The sequence below is a fragment of the Oryx dammah genome, unplaced genomic scaffold (genome assembly GCF_014754425.2).
Source record: "Oryx dammah isolate SB20612 unplaced genomic scaffold, SCBI_Odam_1.1 HiC_scaffold_16, whole genome shotgun sequence".
In the NCBI taxonomy this organism is placed as follows: Eukaryota; Metazoa; Chordata; class Mammalia; order Artiodactyla; family Bovidae; genus Oryx; species Oryx dammah.
In genome coordinates this window covers 47,518,298-47,530,576 of record NW_024070200.1, presented here as the reverse complement: position 1 = coordinate 47,530,576, position 12,279 = coordinate 47,518,298, and positions in this window count along the sequence as shown.

Here is a 12,279-nt window from a genome sequence, read left to right as displayed (position 1 = left end):
CTTTGCAACCCCATGGACGGCAGCACACCAGGCCTCCCTATCTATCACCAACTCCCGGAGTCTGCTCAAACTCATGACCATTGAGTCAGTGATACCATCCAACCATCTCATCCTCTGTTGTCCCCTTCTCCTACCTTCAATCTTTCCCAGCATCAGGGTCTTTTCAAAGGAGTCACCTCTTTGCATCAGGTGGCCAAAGTATTGGAGTTTCAGCTTCAACATCAGTCCTTTCAATGAACACTGATCTCCTTTAGGATGGACTGGTTGGATCTCCTTGCAGTCCAAGGGACTCTCAAGAGTCTTTTCCAACACCACAGTTCAAAAGCATCAATTCTTCAGTGCTCAGCTTTCTTTTTAGTCCAATTCTCACATCCATACATGACTACTGGAAAAACCATAACCTTGATTAGATGGACCATTGTTGGCAAAGGAATGTCTCTGCTTTTTAATATGCTATCTAGGTTGGTCCAAGGAGTAAGCGTCTTTTAATTTCATGGCTGCAGTCACCATCTGCAGTGATTTTGGAGCCTAAAAAAATAAAGTCTGCCACTGTTTCCACTGTTTCCCCATCTATTTGCCATGAAATGATGGGACTGGATGCCACGATCTTAGTTTTCTGAATGTTGAGCTTTAAGCCAACTTTTTCACTCTCCACTTTCACTTTCATAAAGAGGCTCTTTAGTTCTTCTTCACTTTCTGCCATAGGGTGATATCAGCTGCATATCTGAGGTTATTGATATTTCTCCCGGCAACCTTGATTCCAGCCCAGCGTTTCTCATGATGTACTCTGCATAAAAGTTCAATAAGCAGGGTGACAATATACAGCCTTGACGTACTCCTTTTCCTATTTGTAACCAGTCTATTGTTCCATGTCCAGTTCTAACTGTTGCTTCCTGACCTGCATACAGATTTCTCAAGAGGCAGGTAGTCTGGTATTCCCTTCTCTTTCAGAATTTTCCACAGTTTATTGTGAGCCACACAGTCAAAGGCTTTGGCATAGTCAATAAAGCAGACATAGATGTTTTTCTGAAACTCTCTTGCTTTTTCCATGATCCAGTGGATGTTGGCAATTTTATCTCTGGTTCCTCTGCCTTTTCTAAAACCAGCTTGAACATCTGGAAGTTTACGGTAAAGCTAGTAAAGCATTACTTTACTAGCGTGTGAGATGAGTGCAATTGTGCGGCAGTCTGAGCATTCTTTGGCATTGCCTTTCTTTGGGATTGGAATGAAAACTGACCTTTTCCAGTCCTGTGGCCACTGCTGAGTTTTCCAAATTTGCTGGTATATTGAGTGCAGCACTTTCACAGCATCATCTTTCAGGATTTGAAATAGCTCAACTGGAATTCCATCACCCCCACTAGCTTTGTTCCTAGTGATGCTTCCTAAGGCCCACTTGACTTCACATTCCAGGATGTCCGGCTGTAGGCGAGTGATCACACCGCCGTGGTTATCTGGGTCGTGGAGATCTGCATTTTCTTGCCACCTCTTCTTAATATTTTCTGCTTCTGTGAGGTCCCTACCATTTCTGTTCTTTATTGAGCTCATCTTTGCATGAAATGTTCCCGTTGTGTCTCTAATTTTCTTGAAGAGATCTCTAGTCTTTCCCATTCTATTGTTTTCCTCTGTTTCTTCGCACTGATCGCTGAGGAAGGCTTTCTTATGTCTCCTTGCTATTCTCCACAGTTCCCAGTGGAGGCACAAAAATGCATGTCACTCAGTCTTTACCCTTAGGAAGCCACAAATCAAGCACAAACCAAACATAACAGGAAAGTGAAGTGTCCCAGGAGGAATTTAGATGACACACCAGGCATCCGGTGAACAGAAAACCACCTCTGCTAGAGGAGATCCTGGTGAGCTCAGGGCAGAAACACCCATCACGTGTGTGCTCACTGATCTTTAAGACATGGGAGGGGCTTCTCTGGTGGCTCAGTAGTAAAGAACCTTCCTCCCAATGCAGGAGACACCAGTTCTATCCCTGGTCTGGGAGGATCCCACAAGCTGCAGAGCAACTAGCCCCTTGTGCCACAACTACTGAACCTGTGCTCTAGAGCCCAGGAATGGAAACTCCTAAGCCCACCTGTAGCAACTGCTGAAGCCCACATGCCCTAGAGCCCATGCTCCGCCGCAACAAGAGAAAGTGAAAGAGGAAAGTGAAGTCGCTCAGTCATATCCGACTCTTTGTGACCCCGTGGACTGTAGCCTGCCAGGCTCCTCTGTCCATGGGACTTTCCAGGCAATAGTTCTGGAGTGGATTGCCATTTCCTTCTCCAGGGGATCTTCCCAAGCCAGGGATTGAACCCAGGTCTCCCGCATTGTAGACAGACGCTTTACCATCTGAGCCACCAGGGAAGTCCTCAACAAGAGAAGCCACCGCAATGAGAAGCTCACACACTACAGCTACAGAGTAGCCCCTGCTCCCTGCAACCAGGGAAAAAGCCCACGCACCAACAAACACCCATCACAGTCAAAATAAATAGATAAACTAAAAAGAAACAACAGGGAGGAAGCTGACCAGGCAGGCAAGGAGAGCGAGGGCCTTGCACTTCCCCCAGGTGGACACTGCAGGGGTTTCGTTTCACCCTATGTTTGTTTCATGTTCTGTTTGTTGGCAGAAGGGTAACATCTGGGAACATCTGGCCCAGCAGTGAGGGGATGTCAGAGCGTAGGAGAGCAAGCCTAGGGAAGGGAGGCCAGGGTTCCTGAACCAGAGACAGGCCTGACACGGGGTCCAGGCAGGACCCTCAAGAAGGAGCAAGAGGGTAGAGGCGGTTTAGAGATGGCATCTGCAGGAATTGCAGCTTGCTGGATGGGGGCGGAGGCACAGTGACTCAGACTTCCATCGCTGGCACTGGGAGAATGGTGAGGCCATTATTAGAAGTCAGAAAATGGGAAGGGGGAGGGTTGTGGGGGAGGTGTTGATAGCAGAGCTATTTATGGTCATCTCTAAAGTGATTTCCCTGCCAGTAGTCTGTGCTCACTCCCCTTCCCATCTGCCCTCCCCGCCAGCCACTTCCAGCCTTGTCATCCTGAAGCACAGGCCTGAGCAGTCACTCCACTCAAATTAGGGAAGCAGCTCTTCACCGCCTGATACAATAAAATCTGAAGAGCTTATAGCAATTCATAACCTTCACTTACCTCTCCACCCTTCTCTTCTACTATTCTCTCTCCACACAAACCCTAGATTTAGCCATTCCCCTGAGTAGTCCTTGGCTCTGAGCAGTTGCACTGTCCCTTCCTTCCATCAGGTGGGTTCTTTCCACTGCTGCCACCACCACCCCCCCTCAATAGACAGACCCAACTCATCCTTGTTGGCCAAGTACAAGTTCAACTTCTCAAGCCTGCACTGTCCCTTGGGGATAAGGGGGAGGGGCACAACATTCATTTACACTTGAATCATATTGAAAGGTAAACAGACCCCTCCCTCCTAAAAAAAGAACATGAACGACTACTCTGATTTTAGCTTTGTAAAATAAATCTATGGACAGTAACAGGCGGAGTCCAGAAACAAATTTGGAAGATTTTAAAACACTAATTTCAGAAAATTTTCTCTTAGATTACTTAAATTAATCCTTAAAATTCCTAATAAAACCAGAGATCCAAAGTTGGAGGAAGGTGAAATGATTGAAAGGCATTAAAAAGAACCAGAGGCTTCATTACTCTATTGGTAACAGAGTCCTGGCACTCCAGTACTGTTGCCTGGAAAATCCCATGGATGGAGGAGCCAGGAAGGCTGAAGTCCATTGGGTCGCTGAGGGTCAGACACGACTGAGCGACTCCACTTCCACTTTTCACTTTCATGCCTTGGAGAAGGAAATGGCAACCCACTCCAGTGTTCTTGCCTGCAGAATCCCAGGGACGGGGAAGCCTGGTGGGCTGCCGTCTATGGGGTCGCACAGAGTTGGACACGACTGAAGTGACTTAGCAGCAGCAGCAGCAGCAGCAACAGAGTCCCAGAGCATAAAGTTTTCTCCCTGTTGTAGAAATCTTTTGTTATGATTCTCTCACTGCCTGTTCAAATCTGAGCCTCAGTTGCTTCAGCTGCAAATGGGGATAATAACAGTACCTACTCCCAGCAGTTGTGAGTGGTTTAGTCACTAAGTCGTGTCCGACTTAGCATGCGACCCCATGGACTGTAGCCCTCCCAGCTCCTCTGTCCATGGGATATACCAGGCAAGAATACCGGAGTGGGTTGCCATTTCCTTCTCCAGGGGACGTTCCTGACCCAAGGATTGAACCCAGCTCTTCTGCATTGCAGGCTGTCTCCTGCATTGTAGGCGGATTCTTAAGATTAAATAAATTCATGCAGATAAAATGCTTAGAATGGGAACTTCCCTGCTGGTCCAGAAGCTGAAACTCCTTAATCTCAGTGCAGGGGCCCCAGGTTCAGTCCCTGGTGAGAGAACTGGATCCCACATGCTGTAACTAAAAAAAAGAGAGAATGAAAAGATCCCACATGCCGCAATTAAAGATCTCGAGTACTGCAACTAAAACCCAGCACAGCCGAATAAATAAATGAACAAATAAGAAAGAACGAAGTAGATATTTGCTGATATAGAAAAATGCGTTGTGACATATTAAGTGAAAATAGAAAGTTGCAGATAAATATCCTATTTCATGGCTTCCCAGATGGTACTGGGGGAAAAGGGGACAACAGAGGATGAGACGGTTGGATGACATCACTGACTCAGTGGACATGAGTTTGAGTAAGCTCCAGGAGTTGGTGATGGACAGGGAGGCCTGGCATGCTGCAGTCCATGGGGTCGCAAAGAGTCAGACAGGACTGAACAACTGAACTGAACTGAGGTGGTACTGTTTCAGTCCCTGGGTTGGGAAGATGCCCTGGAGGAAGGTACAGCAACCCATTCCAGTATTCTTGCCTGGTATATCCCATGGACAGAGGAGCCTGACAGGCTACGACTAAAGTGACTTAGCACACACACATGCATCCTATCTTAACATACATGCATATATAGGAAAAATCAGAGGCACAGATACCAAAGACAGTCTGGGAGAGGGGTATAGTCAGAGACTCTCGATTTTTACTTTATACAATTCTATGGTGGTTGACAATTACATAACAAGAAAATATGAAACCAGAAAAAGAACAATCAAGATATCTATAGATAGAGCTTCCCTGTGGTCCAGGGGCCATGTGGGGAGGCGCCATCAATCTCTGTTCTTGGGAAGATCCCACAGGCTGCAGAGCAGCTAAGCCAGAGTGCCTAGAGCCTGTGCTCCACAACAATAGAAGCCCCACACTAGAGAAAGGCTGTTCGCAAGACCCAGCACAGCCCAAATAAATAATAAATTGTTAAAAAAAAAAAGATATCTATGGATATAGATAATTAGATTTTTTTAAATTTTGAAACAAATTGTCACAGTAGTTTATGTGCTGTGCAGAGTGCTTCTTATCCCAGAATTATTCACTCTGGCAGCTTTCTTTAAATTGAAGATTTTCCTCCGTCCCTGCGGGAAAGCAAAGGGTTAAAGGGGCTAGGGGAAGGAAAGAGGAAGTGAGGTAAGGGAAAGAGGGGCGAGGGCAGCTCGGGTACAGCTGCGGTGCCCTGCTGGCCGCCCCCACACACACACCCACATACGCAGGCACCCACACGCACACCCCCACCTCGCCTTCCCCGCAGATCTGGCTCCGACTAGCAGCTGCCAGCTCAGGTGCTGGGCTCTTCCTGGGGACACTGGAGGGGGAAAGATCCGAACTCAATGAATGTAAAGTTAGGTGGAGGTTAAGACAAGATGGTGTAACCAACGGTTCTCAGGGTATGGTCCGCGGACCCTGAGGAAGGTGGGGACCATGAGATCTAAATTGTGATCATAATAGTAAGTCATTTATATTTCTCACTGTGCTAACATTTGCCCAAATAATGCAAAAGCAACGGTGGGGATAACTGCTTACAATTTAGCCTGAGTCATGACAGAGGCACCAGACTATGATGATTTTATTTCTCACCACCAGGCACTCTTTTTTCTTTAAGTCCATTAACAAGATCTCAATAAAGCAGTAAAAATTAATTATTTGATTAGATCATAACTCTTGGGTATATATCTTTCTAATATTCTATATAATATATAGAATAATACAAATGGAAATACATACAAAGCACTTGTGCTGCAGACGCATGTAAGATGGTTGTCTCCTGGAGAAGAACTTAGAAAGGACTGGAATGCTTTATTTAAGTTGTGAGCTGTACCAGCTGCTTTCTTCACAGAACATCTATTTAACTGGAAAGAACAACTGATAGAAAGCCATTCAGACACAAGTATCTGGTAGATATTTTCTCAAAAATGAATGAAATGAACCAGTCACTTCAAGAAAATAGCTTATAGTGTCTGTTACCAGTGATTTTTTTAAACTGGAGCTTTCGAGGGAAAACTAAAATTTTGGAAAACCTGTGGATACCCTGAGCTTGAGAACTTTCCAATTCTTAATAATGTTTCTAATGATTAGTGATATTAACAAATGTGATTTTTTTTTCATGTTGTATAAGGAACTGTGTCAACTTTGGCAAGATCTGCATAACTCAGTGAGCCAGTATTTTCCAAATGACCAACACATGATGTTAAAAAGTCATGCATGGGTAAAGAAAATGGATTTGAATGTGAGAGGTCTGAATGTAACAGAGGAGAAAAGCATATTTGTGTGGTTTCAGATTCCACATTGCAAGTAACCTTTGAGAAAGTATCACTTATACATTTCGTTATAGTAAGTGAATACCCTGGATCAGGTCTTACACAGTCTCAATGACTGGCAAACCAGGATTGGGCAGTAGCCCAAACTGGGATGCCCCCTAAAAGAGGCCACCAGGGACTCTGCCCAGCTCAGCCCACGCAGGTCACAGAGCACCTGGTGCTTGCAATGCCTACTATGGTGGGAAGCACCGCCCTGCAGCCCCCCAGGCCCAGATCATGGTGCAGATCTGGTACATGGACAAGTCCCAAGATGACCTGAGGTATCCCTGTGACCTGGAGCCCAGTCTGCAGCAGCTGTGCCAGCTTAGAGTCCTTTACTGGAAGTTGACAAATATGAGAATGATCCAGAATTAGAAAAAACTCATGAAGAGAAACTACTCCTAGATAGACATAATAACCATACACAAAAATAAACTTCCAGATTATGAAGAAAAGGTTAAGATGTTTTGGGACTTCCTTGATGGTCAAGTTTTTAAGACTCTTTGCTCCGAGCCCAGTGGGCCTGGGTTCAACCCCTGATTAGGGAACTAGATCCTGTATGCTACAACTAAGAGCCCACCAGCCACAACCAAGACCCTGCATAGCCAAATAAATTTAAATCAAATTAAAAGTCTACTTTTCAATACATTTAAAAACAGTGAAAAGAAAAGATGTTTTTATGGAAGCATTTGCACTAGGATGTAAAATTTGCTACAGTTTGGATGGCAGTGGGTACTACTATGAAAGAGATAAAGAGGACTCATGGATTCAGATAGGGACTACAAGCCTTGAAATTAAAAGATGCTTGCTCCTTGGAAAGAAAGCTATGACAAACCTAGACAGTATATTAAAAAAGCAGAGACATCATGTTGCTGACAAAGGTCTGTATAGTCAAAGCTGTGGTTTTTTCCCACAAGTCATTTACAGATGTGAGAGTTGAACCATAAAGAAGGCTGAGTGCTGAAGACTTGATGCTTTTGAATTGTGGTGCTAAAAACTCTTGAGAGTCCCTTGGCCTGCAAGGAGGTAAAACCAGTCAATCTTATAGGAAATCAAGCCTGAGTATGCATTGGAAGGCCTGATGCTGAAGCTGAAGCTCCAATACTTGTGCCACTGGATGCAAAGAATCGACTTATTGAAAAAGACCCTCATGCTGGAAAAGGTTGAGGGCAAGATAAAAAGGGGATGGCAGAGAATGAAATGGTTAGATTGCATCATGGACTCAATGGACATGAATTTGAGCAAACTCCAGGAGATAGTGGAGGACACAGAAGCCTGGCGCGAGGCAATCCATGGGGTCGAAAAGCATCGGACACAACTTAGCAACTGAACAACAATAACATGGATTCAGATTTTTATGAAGAAACAAAAGGTAATAATGCTTCTTGCAGTCATTTATCACTGCTTCACACTGGATGAGAAGAACTGTGTGACAGCTGTGTGGATGTTTGTGGGAGAACCATTGTGGACTGCATACAGCCGGTCAGCTGACCATTTCCATGCTCAAGGACAGTACATGAAACTTTTGGCACAGGCAGCAAGAGGTGCTTCCTGGGTCTTATTACATTCCTTGGAAAGATCCTAAACATGATAACTGAGCAGAAAAGCATTGCCTCTTTGCTTTTATATTATAGATTCAAAACTAGGTTATCTCCTTTGCAGATTATTTGATCAGAATATATTCTGATCCAGAACTGTGGGGATGTGAACAAATCACAGTCATTGACCCTAACTTGATCAAGATCAATGGTTCAGACGTGTTCAATTTTAACTGAAATGAAAGTTTTATCTGATGAACTATAAATGCTTACATGTGTTATCTGGGCATGATTTTTAGACTTTAAGCCAGGTATCAGTCAATGCCATGCCTGCCTTATAAGAAAGTTGTGGTAGAGAATATATTTGGTCTTTGCCCCTAGTTCCTGGCACAGAGCTCACAAAACCGTTGAAATTTCCTAAGAGATAGGAGTTTCCTTCTGTTATTCATAGGTAATCCTTTTTGAGTATCTCAGGTCCACTAAGACAGAATCTCCTGTGCTCAGGACCCCTTTGGACCTCACCCTATGTACCTCTTCATCTGGCTGTTTATCTGAGGCCTTTATACATCCTTTATAATAAATTGAGAACTGTGAACCAACATTTCCAGTGTTTTGTGAGTTGTCCCAGGAAATTATGGGGCCCAAGGAAGGGGTCATGTAAATCCCCAGTTTTTAGCAGGTGAGTCAGAAATGCAACTGAAATGTCCCTGGTTGGTGATAAGCACCAGTGTTGTAGATCCGAGCTCTTAATCTGGAGGATCTAATGCTTTCTGCAAGAAGATAGTGTCAGAATTAGTTAAACTGTAGGACATTCAGTCCTGCTGAATTGCTTAGTGTAGGAAAACAGACTAGAGATGTAATATTAGGTAACACAATTAACTAGATATAGGACATTTTGTTTTTCCCCCAAAATTATACCTTGGAGTGAGGAGTGGGAGGGCTTCCTAGGTGGCGCTAGTGGCAAAGAACCCATCTGCCAATGCAGGAGACGCACGGGACATGGGTTCAATTCCTGGGTCGGGAAGATCCCCTGAAGGAGGGCATGGAAACCCACTCCAGGATTCTTGCCTGGAGAATCCCATGGACAGAGGAGCCTGGCGGGCTATAGAGTGGGATAGCCTGGGTCGCAAAGAGTGGGATACAACTGAGCACAGCACAGAGAGAGAGAAGTGGGAAGGGGAAGAGCTCTCATACTGGGGGCACACTCTCAGCTGCTTATGCCACTTACCACTTTCTCAGTCAAAGTAAATCTTAAAAGAAACCCACCCACACCTGGCCCCCTTCCTGTGGCAGTGAAACTCCTGCTGGCTTGTCCAACCCCATGTGCTGCTTCTGCTGTCTCTCTCGTCTCTCTCTCTCTTTTTCTTGGCCATTCTGTGAGGCATGTGGAACTTTCTGGACCAGGGATTAATCCCGTGCCCCCTGCAGTGGAAGCACAGAGTCTTAACCACTGGACCACTCCTCTTACACTTTTAAAATTCATGTGTAACTCCTGTGGGAGATAATAGTTGTAAACAGCTTTAATTAAATGGTACTTATAACAAAAACTTTTCTTTTATTCTACTTTGTGTTTTTGGTGTTGTTGATCGTTAAAAATTAAATGGGGTTTAATAATGAGAGCATGGAGGAGGGGAGAAGAATCCTAACATCTGAAAAAAACTATTGAAACACTCCTCTTTTTTTCCAACTGCATATCTGTGTGAGGCTGGATTTTCTTCAAACACTTCAACCAAAAGAAAATACAGCAACATACTGAATGCTGAATTGGGTGTGAGAATCCAGCTACTAATACTTCTGAGAAGTCAGATATGAAGAGAGTTGCAAAATGTAAACAAAACAGCTCTCCTCATTAACTCTTTTATTTTGGCAAATGTAGTTATTTTTAAGTGAATATATAAACATGTTTCAAATTTTGTTTTAACTTTTAATTCAGTAAATAGGTTTTCGTGTACGTGTTCAGTCATGTCCAACTCTTTGTAATCCAATGAACTGTAGCCCGCCAGGCTCCTCTGTCCATGGGATTTCCCAGGCAAAATACTGGAGTGAGTTGCCATTTCCTCCTCCAGGGCATCTTCTCAGACCAGAGGTTGAATCCGAGTCTCCTGCATTGGCAGGCGAATTCCTTACCATTGTGCCACCTGGGAAGCCCCAAATAGGGTTTTCTATAATCTATGTAAACAACCTTTGGAGTTCTCAACAACTTCTCAGGGTGTAAAGGGATCCTAAGACCAAGAAGCTGGAGAATTATCCTAGAGGAAAGCACTAAGAGCTTAAAAAAAAAAAAAATGGGGGACACGTTATCACACACAAGAAATTTAACATTTATATGGTAATGCTATATAATCTGTAGTCTGTATTAAATTGTCCCAAGACTGTCCCAGTCATTCCTTTAAATTTGGGAAGATGGTCTGGGATCCAGAATCAAGGCTCAGGCATGGCATTTGGTTGTCACGTCTCATTAGATACTTTTTTTTTTAATATTTATGTATTTGGCTGCACTGAGTCTTAGTTGTGGCATGTGGGATTTAGTTCCCTGACCAGGGATCAAACCCAGGCCCTCTGCATTGAGAGTTCAGCCTCTTAACCACTGGACCACCAGGGAAGTCCTTCATTAGCTTTCTCTAAGCTAAAGCAGTACCTTCTTTTGTGGGAGAATCAGTGGGAGGTGTATAATTTTGAATTTTTTTGAAGATTTCCAGGGCAGCTGTTTTGTAGACTGTCCTTTACAATTGCCTTGTTTCTTTTGTCTGATGGTTTCCTTATCATTAGATTCAAGCTTAAAAATATATATATAACCAAAATTTTATGTAAAGTGTGTCATTCCCACTGCATTGGGAAGGCCCTGATGTTAGTTTGTCCTATTTCTGTTATGCCAGAGTAGGTTTGGGGGCTTTCTTCTTGACAGTGATTTTATATTTTATCGCACAATGCTTCTTCGGCACTTATTGACTCTTCCTTTGTGGTCCCACGTGTAGCCACATCTGTAACTTCATGTGTTCTTGCAGACAAAAAAATATAGTTCCCTAAGACTTCCCAGGTGGCACTAGTGGTAAAAATCTGCCTGCCGATGCAGGAGACCCAGGAGACTCAGGTTTGATTGCTGGGTCTGAAAGATCCACTGGAGGAAGAAACGGCAACCCACTCCAGTATTCTTGCCTGGAGAATCCCATGGACAGAGGAGCCTGGCGGGCTACAGCCCATGGGTTTGCAAACATCGGAGATGACTGAGCCACTGAACATACACGTGCAGCTGTAAGATACAGCATTCTGTGTCTGCACGTTGGAACATTCATGTCATTGTGTTCTTCCAGTCTATATTCTTATCATTTTTTCTAGGCTTGATCTCTTAGTTTCTGAGAGAGATGTTAAGCTCTCCCAGTATGGTTGTGAACGTGTTCATTTCTCTTTGTGATTTCATCCATTTGTGCTATATATATTTTGAAGCTATGTTGTAAAGTGTAGGTTTATGTGCAATATTTTTCTAGTGAATTTTTCCTTTCATCATTGACCTATGATCATCCTTATACTTAATATTGCTTTTTTCTTTAAGATTTATCTTATATTGCAACATGAGCTTTATTTTCCTTGGTATTTGCCTGGTATATATATATGTTTTTCATGCATCTTACTTTCATCTTTTCTGTCATTAGGTTGCAATGTAGTTGAATTTTGTTTTTGTAACAAATTTAAAAGTCCCTGTCTTTTAACAGACACATTTAAACTATTTACATTTATAGGGATTACTGAAAATTTTAAACTTATGCCTGTCACTTTATTTTGCATTTTCTACTTTCCATGCTTGTCTTTAAGTGCTTCTTCTTCTTTTTTATTTTTGGCTGCGCCATGCAGCATGCAAGATCCTGGTTCTCTAGCCAGGGATTGAACCTGTTGCCCCCAGCATTGGGAGCACAGAGTCTTAACCACTGGACTGCCAGGAAAGTCCCCCCATTTTTAGTTTTCTACTATAACAATGCAGACTTCTTTATTCTTTCTCACCCTTTTCACTGGTTTAGAAATTATGCATTGTATTTTTACTTGCTTAGAAATGAAATTCTTG